This window comes from Dioscorea cayenensis, chromosome 6 (assembly GCF_009730915.1).
Source record: "Dioscorea cayenensis subsp. rotundata cultivar TDr96_F1 chromosome 6, TDr96_F1_v2_PseudoChromosome.rev07_lg8_w22 25.fasta, whole genome shotgun sequence".
Taxonomy (NCBI): Eukaryota; Viridiplantae; Streptophyta; class Magnoliopsida; order Dioscoreales; family Dioscoreaceae; genus Dioscorea; species Dioscorea cayenensis.
Window position 1 is genome coordinate 8,373,367 of NC_052476.1, and position 19,877 is coordinate 8,393,243.

General features: G+C 34.5%; 1 pseudogene; it reads right to left on the minus strand.

Moving 5' to 3' along the window:
• Window positions 1-992: 992 nt before the first annotated feature.
• Window positions 993-13,793, minus strand: LOC120263111 (annotated as a pseudogene).
• Between the last annotated feature and the right edge of the window lie 6,084 nt (window positions 13,794-19,877).

A 19,877-nucleotide genomic window follows, 5' to 3' on the forward strand; every position in this document is an offset into this window, starting at 1 on the left:
TATAAATAAGGAATCCATCATCTTACCAATTTCCAATAGAAATCGACTTTGAAGCCAAAGAATAATGGTAAAGCAACTTAACAACAAGGAATAGAGAAGAACAATGGGAAGGTTTCTCCCAAGAGCTCACCAGAAATCACAAAGGGCGTGAAGAAGAGGCTATAGTGTCGAAGATGTCAAAATGTTTGAGTGGAGATGTCGGAGATGTCATAGAGATCACTGTGTAAGGAGCTTTACCAAAGGTAGTGAAAAAAAATTGATCCATTCAAGATGAGCTTGCAAATGGATAGTAAAAACATAAGTAAAAGTTCAATCGGGTGGGTTTCATAATTTCATTATCTTTAAAATTAAATAAAAGCATCTTTTCAAGTAACACCCTTAAAACTTTTATTCAACCTTTACTTTTTTAAATTTTTTTTAATTTAATTAATTTTTTTCACAAATTAATCATAACAATCCTTTTAATGTAGGTGTCAGAGTAGAAGAACATGCAGCTCATTTAATTTACTTTTTTTTAAATTCCTCGAGTGTATTTACCATCACAAATTAACATAAAAAAATTCTTTTGTAATAATTTCATCTAGAATAAAGGGGATCTCCAAGGCTTCTGGTACAAGTGAAAGGTCAACTAGAGTATCCACCAAGGGTGGATATAGAGGATAGTAATAGTGTACAAGTAATTTATGAATTGTTGCTGCTGATGATCATTTAAATGCTTAAAACAATTATGCTATACATAACTCCGTTAACTCAATAAATGAGTTGCAATTCTTCGAATCGTAATTTTTGCCTACTTGAACATAAGAAAGGGAAGAATAAAGAGAAGGCCAAGGAAGTGAGTTCATGTTATTGAGAACCCTGGGGAAACACAAATAATCAGCAGCCATCACAATCTTTGCCTACTTGAATGTAATTGGAGGGGGAAATATGTTAAAATGATTTCAAAAAGATCATTGAGGAGCCAAAATTGTTTTATTGAGAAAACAAGAAAATCAACATTCTTTTATAGGACCACAAAGTTGATAATAATCAGGAAAGCCCTGAAGCCTTGAATTTTTCTGGATGGAGAGAACTCGATCTTGTTTTAGATACAAAATTACCTGAAAATAGAATGTGAATCTTCAACAAGAGACCTGGTGATTAGTGAGACATATTGAGGAATATCAGTAGGTGTTCAACAAGATATCAAGAACCTGACTGTGTGACTAGGTCCTAGTAACAACAGTTGCAACAGTTGCATCCCACCATAACTGACCAAAAGGCATGAAATCAATAGCAACAAGAATGGAAGTTTAAGACATTGACCATAAAAATAATAAATTTGACCAATTAAATGTGGAGTAGCCTACTTGGCTGATTTCCCTTTGATAAAAGACATGTAATAATCAGGAACCTATAAGAGCAAAAAGAGGAGTATTAATGATGGTAAAATAAATGAAAGGGGCACAACAAGATAACAATGAGATTACTAATGGTTTTCCTGATGGTAAATACACTCGAGGAATTTATGGATCCCATTCAACAACATTATCTTCACCTACTCTGACTTCTTTAAGGTCCCTAAAGTTCACTCCCTAAAAGCTCCACATAAACATAGATGAGCCAAGCAAGAAGAGAATTTTAAACAAGCTGCATGTTATAGTACTACTAATTACCTTCTGCTTGGGTATTGCACAAACATGCTGATAATCATCTTCATTAAGTTCTAGTGGTCTACGATCAAAGAGGTAAGCCTTCTTGAATGATTTTGCTCTGATTGGGAGGGAACCATTTAATTATGTAAAGACAAAAATCAAGGAGATCATATGTTGTAAGATTACAAGAATCCATGAACATAAGTACGAAAAATATTTTATGCAACTTGTTCTACACAGCATGGATCATTGACAACAAAAAACAAATAACAATTGTTGGAAAGATATCTCAAGCAAAAGGCACCTAAATACATAGGATAAAAATTTGTAAGAACAACTGAAAGGGAAGCCAATTGGTTTAGATCATACTGCCCCTAGTCAATCTTATCATCAACTGAAAATTTTTTTTGGATGGTTGGCCATAAGGCATCTCATCTCTCTTCTTAGCATTGGGAATCTAAAACAAAAACAACAAATCAAAAATAATCATAATATCACGATAACAATTGCAAGGAAATTTATTTATTTTTTAAAAAAAAACCCAACAATATCATAACAAAACTGACCAAGGGAAGATCACGGATGGCATCTCCCAATAAAAAGAGCCTTTTCAATAGTAGGCCCCTGAGATTCATCATAGACAACAATGTTTGATTGAGGAAGAAATCACCATTATTAAATGGGGTTAAAATAGATACAAATTTTTTTAGGAAATTATGTATTATATGCAACCTCAAACTTGTTAGGGAACCCTCCACCTATAACAACATCATGAGTGGGGTAAGGGAATTGTGGCAACATCTGCATTTAAAAAGAATTATTTAAATACAAAATCCAAAAATAAGTAAATTTGTTGTTAAGCAAAACAAAAGATTAATTGCTGACCTCTATAGGAAGGAGACCCCACATAAAAACCCATATTTGGAATTGTGGAAGACCATAACATCCACCGACCATAAGTCCCATCCTTGCCTGGTAATTCATTTAAACAAATAGACTAATAGCATAACTTCCAAGAAAGCCCCGAGAAAACTCTAACAAGTCAACCATATTTTCCATAAGGATATATTTGGGTTTCAAAAACTCCACAATATCCATAAACTACTTTAGTATGTGGATGATTCAATTTTAGACTCTCACAAGCAAAACTATTCAGGTCCACCGCCCATCGCTGTAGTAAACAAAATTGATAGCATTTAGCATAGAGAACATACATCAAAATATTATCTGACAAAATGTGAAAGCCTACTGTTTGTAAATTTGTGCCAGCATAATTTGCTTCCAAACATAACCTAGTTGACATAGCCCCGTACCTAGAATAAAGATCAAGAAGTGTCAAACTCATTTTCTTTGTAGACTGTGAAGATTCAGAATCTGATGTCATTGAAGATATAGGGCTGTGTAACCCATCTATTGCTAAAACAACTTAGCTATTTAAAATAATGAAGAAAGCTAAATGAAAGAAAACATAAAAACAAATAAAACATAAATTAAATTAAAAATATCTATTGGTGGGAAGATTGGCAAAGGAAGTATATGAAGTTGAATATGACATATCATAGTAGAGATCACACTCAAGTGTGCTCTTTTCTTTTTCATGCAAATCAATCTATGCAAGTAACAATGTAATTAAAGAAAAGAGATTTTAGACGCAAGCTAAAAGATAATATGTAAAACTTGAGAAGCGATAGACAACATAGAATAATTACATTTGGTGCCACATGAACAACTTTATCTTAGAAACAATGCACTCTGACGGGTAGTCATTTCTATCCTCTGACAGGAATACTCTGCCTGGATCATGTGAACATTCACTATGTTTGATCACCTAATTTGGAATAAGAATAGGAAGTTAGAAAATTCTGACCTTAACCACTAACTATACCATAAGAAAATAAAACTTATAGTATCTTTGACTTTTTAAAACCATTGTGTAGTGAAGCGCAACTGATGGTTGGATAACTCAAATTATTTGCTAGTATTTAGACTTGCTCATCTAAATACCAAGGTTGTCAGACCTGGCTCAGGCATTCACTCCGCTAACCCCAGGTGTCAGGGGTCAATGGGTTCTATCGGGTCAAACCTGTGTTGAACCGGGGTCCATAATAAAATATTAAAAAATATTATAATAATTAATAATGAGCAAATATAATATTAAAACCATAATTATAATATAAAAAACTATATAAACTAGTATTTTCAAATCACGTCATTTATATTTATGTTTTTTTAAATATTTACAAATTTAATATATTAATATATAATTATCGAACTTCTCTCAGTATTTTTTATTTTTTTATTTTTTTATTGGTTGATTTTGTTAGAATAGATAAGAAATTTAATTCACTAATTCTTATCCTTTTATATGGATGATACATTTTATCAATAAATTATATAACTTACCCGATCTCAATTTAGTATTTATTTTTTATGTTTATATTTTAGAATAAAATTACACTCATTTATTGTTTTATTTTTTAATAAATTAAATTCTTAGAAAGTATTTACATAATATATTAATGGACTTTATTTTTAAATGTTAATTTTTGTTGGTTTGTTTATGATATATATATTTTGCAATTATATTTATTGATTATAAATTAAAAATTAATATTAATGAATATACATGATTTTATGGTTTCTAATGAGAAAATAATAATAAAGTATTAAATATTGTAAAAACAAATTAACATTGTGACCCGGTTTTCCATACCCGGTTCAATGGAGTATACCCGGGCCGGCTGATAAGTGCTTGTGCGATAAGAATACAAAGTGTTCTTTCCTTTTGTTGAGCATTACATTTCTTGGGTGTAGTTATGTTACTCTCATGCAGGTAGGGTTGTGAGGTCGAATATGAAAGAAAGAAGCCAATGTGGGTCGTAAATGCACCAATTTGGAGGAAATCTTGGTAAGGTTCAAACGCGAAGACACAGGTCGTGTTCGAGATGCAGGAATATGTGCCAACCTCCTCGTATTCAAGTTAGTATAACCATTTGGAGGGGCACAAGGGTAGTCACATTCAAGCATTCCGACTTGTGCATATAGAACAAGATCTCCACCAACATGTCCGTTATTGAAGAAGCAAAGCGATCCACGACGTAAACGTGTGCCCGTTTGTGTTACCTCGATGAAAGCATGGATTCGGGAGTATTTTGGGCCGGTATTGTAGTAGGGTACTATAGAAAACTGTAGCAAGAATACTGTACCAGCACTGTTCACAATCGACCGAGAAAACAGGAAAACAGAGAATCCACACGGGCGTGTGGAAATTCCACACGCCCATGTGAAAAATCCACAGGGGCGCTCACATGGGCTTGTGGATTCCCGATTCCAACCCTTTAAAAGCCGATTTCAGCCCCGATTTCAGTATTCTTTTCTCCATCTTTTCCCCAACTTGAGAGAGGGCTGCGGCTAGGGTTTTGAGAGGTATTGGCTAGGGCTTTGGAGAGTTTCTATAGCTCCGATATTGTGCACCATTTGGAAGAAGGTTAGTGGGAAAGCTTTCGTCGGCACCTATCCGGCAGAGGTGTATCCTAGGCCGGACAAAGGGACCCTTACGACGAGTAGAGGACTCTCCACAAGACCATCGCCATGATTAACGAGGGGGTTTCTATGGATGCTTTGTTTTTACATTCGATTTCATTGATTGTATCTAGCTCCATGGAGAGCTAAACCCCTAGTAGGTACTTGGGTATTTGTGAACCCTAGGATGTATTCGTTTCATTGAATCTCTTCATTATGTTTTTAAATTAATTGATGTTTATTGTGAGTTCCAATCTTGTATGCTTGATTGTATGAATACTCCCCTAGAGTGACACTAGAGTTGAGAGTTCTTCTTGGTAACTCTTGTGAGTGAGTAACACACCATGAGAGTTAGACAAAGCTAGATTGGAGAGGGTTGAGAGGGTGAGTCGAGAGGTAGCGGAGCGTCCCCTTCCCCCTCCGGTATGATCTATCCTACCTCCACATTCCAAGAGTTCTTTGCGGTCATAGTAGAGTGAATGGGCTAAGAGATGACCTTCCGCTGGGGCTTAGTTGCGAGTGAAACGGAGTAAAGCGTTGAAGTGATTTTAGTATCTAGGGCTTAATTGTGGCTAGGGATCTTTCACCTGGACCAAAGGGTTAGGTCTATACATAGAAATATGATTTATCATTTGGAGTCCCTAAAGCTCATTGCAATTCTATACGAGTGCGAGGTGTTGAGATTGTTCGATTTCTCCTCCGGAACATGTATAGAGTCAGGCATGGTTGACATTGGATTTGGGACTATGCAATTAAGGATTTCCATGACTCACTATTGCATTAATTAGAAAGCATAATAGAGGTTTCTTGCACTTGAAGCGGATGTCCTAGGCGGAACAATACCCGGGTACCCCGTCTTTATCGATTGCCTTACCTTCTCCTTTACTTGTGCTCTCTTTCTTGTTGTTTTACTCTTGAGAATTGAATCTTGTCACACATATCACTATTCATCTTCCACATTAGTTAAGAAACAATTTAAGTGTCTTTATTCCCTACTCTCTGTGGATACGATACCCACTCATCTTGGATTATTACTTCGACACCCGTGCACTTGCGGTGTACACGCATATTCGGACGTGTCACAGGCCACATGGCCGGTTCCCAGTTTTTTCGATTGAATCGGCCAAGTCGGTCTGGGTCTGACTACCTTACTAAATACTAGACTGCACCTAATATTTAGAGTTGCTCACTAGAAGTTCGTAGGAACTACACTCCCGTAGGCTGATTGAAAATAATACAAATTTGTTGCTTATAAAGCAAAGTGTATATATGTAAACAAATAACAATAATAATTAATAATAAAGAGAGAAAAGTAATAATCTTAGCATACCTTCACAAATCGCACACAGTACCAAAACTTAGTTCTCTCTTACAAACTTTTTATGGATCAAACTAGCTCTTTGCAAACTCACATATTACGAACAGGTGTTTTTCCTCTATTTTTCTCACCATTTTGTGTTTTTCTTGTCTGATTTGAACTATTGAATTTGGGTTTGATAGTAGAAGAGTAAGTAGATTAGGCAAGAGTGACGAGACCCATAATGTTTAAAAAGCCGGCGGGTTTATCTTTTAAAAGCTGTTAAAATGCCATTTGGTGTGTTTTGATTGGTTTCTACTAACCTTTTTTTTTTTTGAGTGTGACAATATCACCTATCATCCCCCTTAAGACATATATGTTATTATAATATAATTTAATATAATATAATAATATAAATATGTATATATATATATATGATATACTTAACTATTTATTTTAAAATTTTGTTAATTATTTTGTTAATTATTTTTTATATATAGGTGGATATAGACATGAATTTTTGTATTTTACTTTTGAAAAAAATAAATAAATAAACATATATATATATATATATATATATTGTGCTTTGTTTTTATTTTTTTATTGTTTTTCACATATATATATATATATATATGAATTTTTTTTATTGTTTCATTTTCTTAATTATTTTCTAATTATTTTTCATATATGTGGATGTAGACATGAATTTTTGTATTTTAGTTTGAAATAATAAAATATATAAATAAATATATTGTGTCTTTGTTTTTAATTTTTTTTATTGTTTTTCACACACATATATATAAATGATTTTTTTGTTTTTTTTGTTTGTATATTATATTATTTGTTATTATTTTATTAAATTTTTCTTATAAGCCCTTTTCTAATCGACTTTTGTTGTATTTTGATTGGTGTTTCTTTATTTTTTTACAATCAGCTTAGCTGTTGACTTTATAGCATCTCATCTACAGGCTAAATAAGACTTTATTATCATCATTTTATTGTCTGTCTTTTTCTCTATTAAAACTTACCTTTGTTCATTATTAAATTTTGAACATCAGGTCTTCTGAATATCCATTTGAGAGTTGTCCAAAAAGTGTTGAAACATATATGTAGCTTTTTTCTATAATTTTTAAATAAAATATCAGAGTTTTGTGCTCTTTTGCCATACCACCAGGAGCAAGTACCCTAACTAGGGAGGATTTCTTACCATTCTTATTATTAAAGGTCTTTGTCTTGATTGATGATAACTTTTTGTGTGATGTATTAGTAGCTCCAAATAAAATTCTTCTTCTTAAATTTATACAGAAAGGTTTTTACTATTAGTTACTTTTGCACAAATTTGACTCCATTTTACAAACCTTTGAAGGTTATGATATGATTTCATTTGAGTTTTGTATTTGTTTCCTTCATTTTCTTATGTGGAATTTGGGATTATTATTATTATTATTATTATTATTATTATTATTATTTATTTTGACAAAAATAATAAGTGCATACATAGGTGTACTAATTATAGTGGTTTAACAATTCTTTAGGAATTTATCTCGTGAGGTAAGCTAACATACCGGGCAATACAAGGTTGCCATGTGCATCTAACATGATATATCAAAAATTATAAACCCACAATGGTAATTTCCCGTGCTATGCAACCCTAGAGAAGCTGTGAATATGACTCCTTTTATAAGATACCCACATTAAGACCCAGTAAATAATAAATAAACAGTGCATACAAGGTTGCCATGTGCATCTAACATGATATATCAAAAATTATAAACCCACAATGGTAATTTCCCGTGCTATGCAACCCTAGAGAAGCTGTGAATATGACTCCTTTTATAAGATACCCACATTAAGACCCAGTAAATAATAAATAAACAGTGCATGCATGAACAATATTGTTCTAACTCACACCTAACCTATGCACCGCTAAATGCCTTACCACTGAACTAGCCAAGTGTGTGTTGGATTATTTTAAAAAAATATAAATTTTGTGAGTCTTATTTCAATGTAAAATTTTATGACTAGGACTCTAAGGCCTTGTTTGTGTTAGCTAAGTGCTTTTTTGTTAAGTTGCAGAAGCACTTTTTTAAAAATGCTTTTAAGAGTAACTTAAGTATTTTTCAGTATTTTATATTTATGTAAGTTAATGCAAAAACACTTTTATATGTGTGAAAGTTGTTTGGATGTGGATTTTTAAAAGGGATTTCAGACATGGGAAATTACTAAATTGGGCATTCATTGAGTTTCCATTGAGTTATTATTATACATTGCTATTAATAATGATAATGAAAACATTAATGATAATAATAATAATAACTTTAATTATAATCATAATACATTAAGTTATTATTATTATTATTAATATAACTTAATGCATTATGATTATAATAATTATTATAATTGCAATTATATGATTATTATGATTATTATGATTATTACAATTATTATTATTATTATTATTATTATTATTATTATTATTATTATTATTATTATTATTATAATAATAATTATTATTAGGGAAAATTACTGTTTACCCCTCACAAATTTCAAAACTTCCCAAATAGCCATTGCAAGTTTCAAAAACCCCGGACAACCCTTCCATTATTGTTTCAATTACTTTTCGCCCCTGCGTTCACGTGGGCATTGTCAATGTTGTGAAATTTCTTCTATGCCCTTGAAAGTAGTGGGAAAAACCGCCAACCACATCATGTCAAACCTTTTTGCATACCTTTTTACATTATTTTTGCATTTATTTTCTCAAATAAAGTTTGGAAGAAGACTCATCACCTTGGATTGTTGGAGTTCTGCCAATTGCCCAATAAGGTGAGAATTTCATCCTTTCCCTTACATTGATCATCCTGCAAGGGAGAGTAACAATTTATAAAAATGCGAGGTTTATTATGGAGAGTTTTTGTGCTATTGCTAGATACAACGAGGAGGGATGAGTGCTAGTGTTGACGGAGCTGACTTCTTAGGAATCAGTGTTAGCGGAGATATTGAACGATGGGGTCTGGATGTTTCCTATGTCAGGGTGATGTTTGTCACACCCGATGGACATAAAACAGTTTGTCCGATAGAAAACAAGATTGACTTCCAACGCATATGTCACGTGTGCTCCTTTCAAATGCGCTACAGTCGATCTAGTGGTTGAGATAGATGATGTGTCATTGTCGCATCCTACTAAAAATTGTTTCTTCTCGTTGTAAAAGTTCTTCTCTTTTATGTTTTATGTTTACATAGTCACAGAAGTTAATTATTGCTTAATTATGCTAGTGTCCGCTTTAAATCATTTGTTTTTCCTTCAATAATCCATTTTCCACTTAAACCATACGTTTCTGCATGAAACAAAGCAAAACTATAAGATTTGCTTTGTTACCCATTTCCTATTTTAGTTTCCATTTAAGGTTGTCAAGTTTTCGTTTCAAATTTTCCATTTTCCCTTTAACAATATCCATTTCTGTTTAAGTTTCTCTGTTTCCGTTTAAAATACTATTTTACCTTTTAAATTATCTATTATACGTTTAAACTTTTGTGTTTTCGCTTAAAATACTGATGTTTTCCACTTAAATTGAAGTGCTAGAAGGAATTTGGATTCTGTGAGTGTATCCGTTTGACCTCATGGCAACCCTACAGTGTGTCATGCCTTCCTTCCTTATTAGAACATTCCGAGGTGTTGTCGTTGGATATCAAACAACGTTATGGAAGCGTTGAAAATTTCAGAGATGCACTTCGTAATTTTGCTATCAAACGGAATTTCGACATCAAAGTCATAAACAATTAAAAACACAGGGTGACTGTAGAATAAGCTGTCGTTGGTTGTCCATGGTATCTTCATGCATCGAAGGAATATAATAAGAATATTTTCAGAATCAAGACAATGCACCCGACACACACTTGCGATGATGGAATTGGATTGGTGTCACATCCGAAAGCGTCCAAAAAATGGGTAAGCGCACGAGTCATTTAGAAGTTCAAGGAATAGCCCTTGTACAAGGCCATCGACATTCAGAAGGATATGTTACGGGAACATGGTGTCCACATTCCATACAAGCAAGCTTGGTTAGGTAAAGAGCATGCCCGGGTGATCCTCGACTTCAGCGACATCTCCAACTACAATTTGTTACTTTGGTACATGGATAAGGTGGTTGAGACAAACCTCGGCAACATTGCGATTGTGGAAAAAGACGGTGAGCATTTTAAATGTGCATTCTTTTCTTTCCGTGCGTGTATCATTGGATTCAAGAGGACTTGCAGACCGCTGTTGTTTCTCGATGGTACCCACCTCCATGGAAAGTATTGGGGTACTCTATTGGGTGCCACAGGCAAAGATGGAAACAATAGTTTTTTTTCATGTTGCCTTTGGTATTGTATAGACAACGAGACCGACGCCAATTGGACGTGGTTCATTTCAAAAGCTAGGTGATGCTTTATATGATGAAGGAGATTATGAAGAGATAATTACATTTGTATTGGACATGTCTAAGGAATTGTGAACGCTATTGCAAAGGTTTTTCCTTCTTCTCCATATGCATACTGCCTCTGACACTTAGAGGCCAATTTTATGAAAGCTAATGTTAGACTTGGGAAGGCATTGAAGGAGGAGTGATGGTCCAAATACTTTCGTATTGCGTGGGCATCTACGGCTAAAGAATTCGATGATACCATGCATGAACTGCAGGCCACATCACCCGAAGCATATCACTGGTTGATTCATAAATCAGATATGTCACATTGGTCGAATTATCTATTCAAAGGTGAACGTTGGGGTGAGATGTATTCAAATATCACAGAGTCGTTCAATGCGTGGATCAAAGAAGCTCGGCATTTACCGGTGATGAAAATGGTCGACTCCATAAAGTATTTGAATGTTGATTTTATTTAACACTTAAAAATGGTTCTTATCCTTTAAACTTGCTTATTTATGATTAAATAATGTTGTTTATGTTAACTATAAATGTAATCGCATAATATAGTTTTTTATCATTTAAAAATGTCTATTTCTGTTTAAATTTATGGCTCTTAGCTTAATAGTGTTTAAGTATAAGTGTTCTACGTCATACAGGTTCAAGCTGATGCGCATGTTATACACCCACCTTGAACAAGCAAACAAATGGAAGGCCTACTTATGCCCCAACATACATTCCAAGATAGAGCTACTTGTTGCGGAAAGCCAAAATCTTCGTGTTGGTCGTTGTGTTGATGAGAGTTATAAAGTGATTGACCAGTGCAGCAACTCCGTAGATACATCGTGTAAAACTTGCTCATGTCGCAAATGAAAAGTTTATGGTATCTCGTGCAAACACACTTGCACTGCAATAATGCAGACCGACACCAACGTTCATCGATATATTAGCAATTATTTCATCGTCGACAATTACAAATTAGCATATAAGGAAGCTATATTTTCCCCATACCCGACCCTAGCAAGCCTACGGACAACAATTTATAACTGTGTTTACATTCGCTTGTCACGAGAAGGCAACCTTGACATCCTAGACGAAAGAGGATCGAGTCTCAATCGTAACAGGTCCGCAAGTTACGTTGTAGCCGCTGCCACGTGCCCGATCACAATCATCGATCTTGTAATGAAACTGTCACCGACTAGGCATTGTAAACAAGGACAATGTTATTTAAATAGTTATTTTGATATTTACGTGTCATTCATTGATCTTTAAATAGTTATTTTGATATTTAAACAATGACACTGAAAGTTAATCAAAAACGTTTATTCTTAAAGGTTAACACAAATGTTTAAACAATTACAATGTTATTTAAACAGAAAAGATTTAAAGTTAAAAAGAAACATTGATATTTGAGCAGTAAAATTGAAAGTTAAACAAAGAAAGTCAAGTATATAGATATTAAACGAACACAAGTAAATTTACATGAAAAACCTTGTCATGTTAGTGGAAAACAATGAATAGAATTTAAATTATAGCGACAAAACTGTTTTACATTTGAAAAAAATATCAGGTCAACTTTGTTTCGCCCTAGTAAATTTCCATTAGTATCCGAGCAACATACTTTAATCTCAAATAAGGGACGTCCTCTTGCGGTAGCCGTAGCTTTTCATCGTCAAGTAATTGGTCGATAAATCGCATGACATAGACGGTGCAGTCGACACTTCCTCTTTTTGTCATGGGGTTTTAGTGTTGTGAACTAGCGGCTACTTTAGATTTACCCTCTCACCAAACTCCATATCGACACAATAGTCAAATAGTCTCCGTTGTCGAGATATACAATTTGAGGTTAGAATCCCGATTAATAAAGAACTATTTATCAAACTCCATTTATCAAAGAACTTACAATTTCAAACGCATCTCTGTCGTACTCGTCACTTTGGCATAAAGAATAATGCCTCTATTCTTGTTTGTCATTACCAAGAACCATGATATGGAAGTGTTCATTCATGATTATCGGGAGGATGACTATGTCAACATCATACAAGTTACGTGCGGCATCTCCGATCATAGCCAAAGTCGTGTCAAGCGTGTCTTCCTGCATACGACATAAATAGTGCATGTGGCTGTGTGATGGAGGGGAGCTTCTTTTACAAATATGATACTCTGTTCAGAGACTTTTAAATTATGCATATGAACGCATCCATCACATCGCCTATTGCCATTTCTTTCCCGTCAAGCAGCGTGAATAGTCTGGCTCGTGTGGTGTTGACTGAATCATTCTTCCAGACGATAGTCCTGCGGTTAAGCGGTAGAAGATATAATTAAACAAAAACATAAACAGTTAAGTGGAAAATATATAATTTTAAATGATAACATAAATATTTAAATGGAAATAGATAAAGTTAAACGGTAAATCATAACTTTAAATGATAACACTAATATTTAAACGGAAACTACAAAACTTAAATGGAAACATATATATTTAAACTATAACATAAAACTTCATACTTTCGAGTCCATACAGTAGTTGATGAAGATCCTTATTAATTCCTTCTTAAATTTGTCGAGCCGCGATTGTCTAGGGTATCGTTTCTTTTTCAAAATGAAGTCCTTCCTCACTTTTTCGTATTGTTGGTTGGCAATGACCATACTGTCAATGTTAACAAAAATTGTTGTTTTTTCATTGACGTTTCCTTGCCCCTCATCAACAGCGTTTTTGTTTTCATCATGCGGCATTATTGTTGATGGTTGTTGGTGTTCAGCACCAGCAACATCTTCCTTCGATGTGGACACGACAATAGCATCAACTGTAGACACATTCTTGGCTGTTTCTTGTTGTTGAGGGATTATGCCTACCTTCGATGTGGCACTGTCGTCCACCGCTTCCACCAAGATGGAGATTTCATTGACAACAGAGTCAATGATCTTGTCATGCATTGCCACGGTAAAGCATCAATGGGAAACAAATCCTTCGCTACTTTTTGTTGTTGAGTGATTGTGTCTACCTTCGATACAACACTATCGTCCGCCGCATCCACCGAGACGAGGATTTTGTTGACAACGGAGTCAACGATCTTGTTAAGCGCAGCCACAACAACAACATTAACGGGAGACACATCCTTTGCCGCTTCTTGTTATTGAGGGATTATGTCTACCTTTGATGCGGCATTGTCATCCGCCAGCTCCACCGAGATGGCTATTATTTCATCAACGGCAACAGACTCAATGATCTTGTCAACCGCCGATGGTGCTGCTATTATTTCATCGTCAGCCGGTGGTGGAGAGAGAGGCATTATTATTTTCCTCTTTTTTGCAAAGCCTCTTCAAACGTGGTTGTTTTCGAATTGCCATCCCTATGACGTCCTCATCGTCAAAATCCGAGGCCATCCCACTAATGTTCGTGCTAGGGTAATTCATTTGTTTGTAGCGATGGTATATTTGATTGTGACCGTCCTTCTAATGGCTCAACTCGAATGACAAGCTGAGGAAACTCGGTCATCAATATCTGGCACGCCTGCAAAAGAGTTGCAGTAACATTATCACCTATTGTCATGGTGGAGGGGTTATTCCTGTCGAGGCGGGGTAGGGGGGCTTCTCCGACTCCGAGGAATGCGTGCGCGCGTTGAGCTGAAATTAGGGGAACGGCGTTGAGCACATACGAAAGAGGTTGGCCTCTTATCTTGCCTTCGAGCAAGTGGTTCCGGAGCAATAGCATCCTCCCGGTGGGTGGCCCGAGCAAATATATCTTTATTAGTGTTCATGAGACCAGCTTAGGAAACTGACATATGTAAACAAAACAATCTTAGTGAAATCATTCAATTTAAACAATAACAAATGTGTTTAAACATTTAACTCATATATTTAAATGGTATCACATATATTTAAACTGAAAACAAAACTTTTAAACACTAAAGAATAATTTTAAATAGAAACTACTATTGTTAAACGCTGACGACTATATTTAAACATTAACTACTATTATTAAACATATTATTCATGATTTCTTACCTCCTTTCCTTCCAGAGATGACAACGTGGTTTCTATCGACGCTTTCTTCTAAAAACTATTTTCACCGTAACATAGCGTCCTTGGGGTCTTGCCAAAACACACTTTCTTTTTGGTGCCAGACAGCTTGTAAAACCAAATGTTCAGTGCGACCGAACAACCCTTAACGTACCTCATGTTGGTCTTCCTCCCAACGCATCTTGCTTGTACTCAAGCGGCAGTTTGTGGAACATCCTCTATGAGCCACTTGTGAGTCGCCTGCGCCCATGCGTATCGCCACATGCCAGGTAGATCATTGATATAATCAATAATCCAATTCAGAACCGAGTATATGGTATTTGTGAAGAGAATTGTACCCATGAGGTACACCATCAGGAGTTTGACAAAATTTTCTTCTTCTCCCTTTTACTGAACAAGTTGGTCAATAGTTCTCTTGATGCAGTTTTTGTGTTTCTCGTAGGTTTTCGATAAATACCTCTCTTCGAAAGCAGAGCGTGTTTTCTTCTTCTGAACCGTGACTGCGTCTCCATTGCAACGCAGACCAAGAACGATAGCCACATCTTCAGGCCTGAAACTCAGCAGGCTTGCCCTGATCTTGAATTTATTGGTGCAGCCATCCTATCTTTGCAACAGCGAATCAAGAAGGGCACTCTCTTGGAATACAGCTTCCAGCTCAGTGAATGCTGTAAACGGTGTCCTTCGGATGATCTCCAAGTGTCGAGGGGTCATGTGAACTTTCAATTCAGCTATGGTCTCCACTACCGGTGTTAAGTAGCATCGCCCATTAACTAGGTTTACCGCCATAATCACAAGCCTGCCAAAATAACAACACATTCAGTAGTTTTCACAAATTCTTAAGCAGAAGATAAGTTTTTAAACGGAAACCTCATTTCTTAACAGAAATATCACTTCTTAAGCAGAGAACTCATTTTTTAAACAGAAACCACAATATTTAAACGCAGGCATAAATTTTTAAACTAAACATCATTTCTTAAACGGAAAACCTCATTTGTAAAACTGTAACCATATCAAATAAAAGGCGAAATGTACATTATAAACATTACACAGCATAACAATCAAAAAACTCTTTCGATCATGTACACAGACAAAAATGTAAAACAAAACCTGAGTCGAGAAATCTCCCTGCAGACTTCAATATCATCCAATAAAAATAGAACCACAAAATAAAACTGAAAAATCTCTCTTTGTAACATAATAGTTTAAAATAAAACCATAATCACAACTTCTTCAACGGTGTTCACCTCGGATGAATACCTTAGACTGCAAACTAATGAAATGCTGAATACATGAGCGGGACTTCTCCTTCAAGACAAAAGCTGAAATTATAGAGGATGTCCAAGAAGCGATAACATTAGAAAGGGAAAAGAGGAAGAGGTGAATAGAGAAAAAAATGCATATGGCTCCAGTAAAAGTTGTCTCTCGGGATTAGCCCTCCCCTCCCCTCTCACAAACCGGCGAAATGATTGCAGTGCCACGACATCCCATGCAAGGGCAATTTCATCCATAAAATTTAAAACGAACTCTGTTGACAACCGTTATATGCTTTGGGGGTTTGGAAAACATTGTGTTTAAAAGAAATGGGTTTTTAGGGATGCATAAATTTAGGGGTTGTGTATGTGCATATTGCAAACTTAAGGGTGTTTTTAGCAATTTCAACTTATTATTATTATTACGATTTTTATTGTTATTACAATTACAACTATTATTATTATTATTATTATTATTATTATTATTATTATTATTATTATTAATGTCGTGATTGTTGTTGTTGTTTAATAAGCACAAGAAAAAACATTAGACTTGAATTTTAAACACCATGAGAACAAGAACAATAGTATTTTTCAAATCACAAGAACGAAAAAAACAACATTGCCATCCTTATAACAAAAATCAACAATAACAACAACAACAACAACAACAATATCATAACATGGATAAATTAGGCAAAAAAAAAATATCTAATAATTTCATATTCACAACAACCATAATATCAATATTGTCATGACTATTAATTATAAGTAGAATTAACAATAGCAACATTTAAGTTTTTCAACATCTTAACAACCATTGCAACAACTAACAACACAAACATTACGTTACTCAAATATTGATTGGAGTGTTTGATCCCAAATATTGTTCCTAAGTGTGAAAATTTGTTTAATGTCCTCATTGGTAGGTTGTTGCCATACAAATGAACTTTCACTATCATCATCCTCAAAGCCACATTCTCCTACTTGAATTTGGTTGATGTCTTCAAGGCTCTCAAGAACATCCAAATCATTGCTACCCATTTTACGAATAAAATTATGGAGAGCAAAACATGACCATATAATTCAGAATTGGACCTTCATACCTTCATAGTATACATGGTCATAATTTGTAGGATCCTCTATCTTGCTTTCCAAACTCCAAATGTTCTTTCTATAACACTCCTCAAACTCGAGTGATGATAGTTGAATACTTCCTTTGGAGACCTAAATGCACGAGACATCCTAAATCGTGGAATGTGATATCTTGCAATCTTGTATGGCCCCAAAAATCTTTTCATTATAGGAGACCCAGAATCCACAAGGTAGTATTTTCCTACAAAAGTATAATACAATAAGAAATAAAAAATAGAACATAGATATTAAAACTAATTTCAAATAAATGTGAACCTTCGGGCGTCTGAGGAAACTTCAAAGATGGATTTCTCAAAGCCTCCATTAAAACTAATTTCAAATAAATGTTCCATGTGCCGATCCCTCCCAACCAATAAGTGCAAATGTGAAGCACATATTGAAGTCACATGCGGCTTGACTATTTGATGATGGTTTACCCTTTCTAATTCATAAATGGAACTTGTTTCTCAGCCAGGACAAGAATGGCCACATGTGTTCCATCTATTGCACCAATGCAGCCTTTGAAGTAAGGACAATATCAAACATCACCCTGGATGTAATCCTCCATATCTTTATAATTTCCATCTATCGGTCTGATAATATCATTTTCAAGTTTGTGGATAGCCTTTAGTACTCAATGAACCTGTCTGTTCACTGTTTCTCCAGAATATTGAAATCTCTCCTCCACATTCCAATAAGTAGCTCCTTGGCCGAGTATATACAAAAGCATTATCATTGATTCTTCTACAGTAACATTTCTTGTATGTTGTAAACCATACTTTTGAGTAAGATTATCCACCAATCTTCTAAATACAGTTTTATTCATCCGGACTTGCTTAAAAAAATGACTATCTGATCCATTCAGTATTTCATTAACCCACTTATGGCCAGTTAATGAAGATGTCCTCTTCTCTCCCTTCAACATTAACTTCATATACTGGTATTGTGCAGGTGCAACACATGCATACATTCGTCCAATGTACTCATCCATATGCATATTGTTAGCTTCTTCTTCTGAATCAAACATTGGTTCTTTTAATTCGCTATCTGAATCAGATAAGAACTCCATTTTGACTTTACACCCTACATAAACAATATCAAATGTTTAATTCCATTCAAAATACAGGAAAAAAACTCAATACAAATGTAGTAATAAACAAAATCAAATACCATACAAAATTTTGGCATAAAACAAAGGCATGATAAAAGTCTAAAATAATATTTCAACGTTGAAAGTGCACCATGAGAAAAGTTCAAGACAATGTTGGATACATAAACTCAACACATAAAGCAAAAACATAACAAACAAGTTTATAACAAAAGAAAAAACTAAAAAAAAAATCCAAATTAAGTTCTCATAGATAAATGATCATCCGTTCAAGTCAAAGTCGGGTAAGGTCATCCACGCTGAAGTGTGACACCAACCGATAACAAGTGTTGAATCTTTTTCCACTAGTGCCACAAAAGTCTCCCTATGATATTTTTTTACATACAACCTCACCATGAGAAAGTAATGTGGACTTCCTTGTTCCATCCATGGGACTGTGTCCAACAAATCTACATATATGGTTATACTGCAACAATCATCATTCTCAACTCTTACATTACTTGTACGTGACATGTTATTTATCCCAAAGAGTAGGCGTCAAATGATTCCTGTAATTTCTCTTTTGCATTTTTTTCTTTTCTCTTTGTGATGTTCTTTGTCTCTTTCTAGATTGTGTATAGTGGTTTCTCCCGTGTGGCATTATTGTATTGTTGAGGATTGTCACCATCATCATCAAAGTTATCATTCTCTATATCTACGTCATTTATTTGAGCATAAGCATTGTCATTACAAACTTCATTCTCTGATGATGGTTCTGCATATGGTACCAATGCCATGTAGCCTGTCGCCACTACATCTTTGAATCATATCTCCATCATGTCTAAGAACTTTAGACCCTCATTTCTCAATTTTAGATATTCTGGGTTTTCTTGTTTCAATTAAATAAAAAAGAAGATAATGTGTTATTATTTATTTGAATTAAAAATAACAAAATAAATAAATGATTACATTATTATATATAATATGGATTAGTAGGCTTACTTGTCCTTTTCTCTCCCACCAATCATCACTTGCTAAAACTGTCCTCTTAACAAGGTCCCAACCAAGCCTTGTTTGGTACTCCACTAGCTTTGCCCATATGTCGAACTCTTTCCTGAGAGAGTCCCAACTATTTTTTCAGTTGTTTGTAGTTGTAACTCACCACTATTCTCGCAGTAAACTTTGACATTACATTTTTCCAACCTTCTTTTGTAAAGTGTGTGTGCGGCCTATTACTAATTTGGACCTCCTCGACACATATTTTTAAGAATATTTCAATATTTGTGTCATCACATCTTGCTTTTGGAGTATTTTCACTTGCAACCACATTCTCATATCCCACATTTGTCCCTTGTATAATTCTTTTTGGGTGGTAGTTTTGAAGCCATGTTCAAAAATACTATGATGTTGAGCCCTTAATAAAAATTAACATAGTGAAATCATTGTTTAGTAAATAAAAAAAATAGCACATAACAATCTATACTAAGAAAAAAAAATACTAATCCTAATGTGGTTTGTGTCTCAATT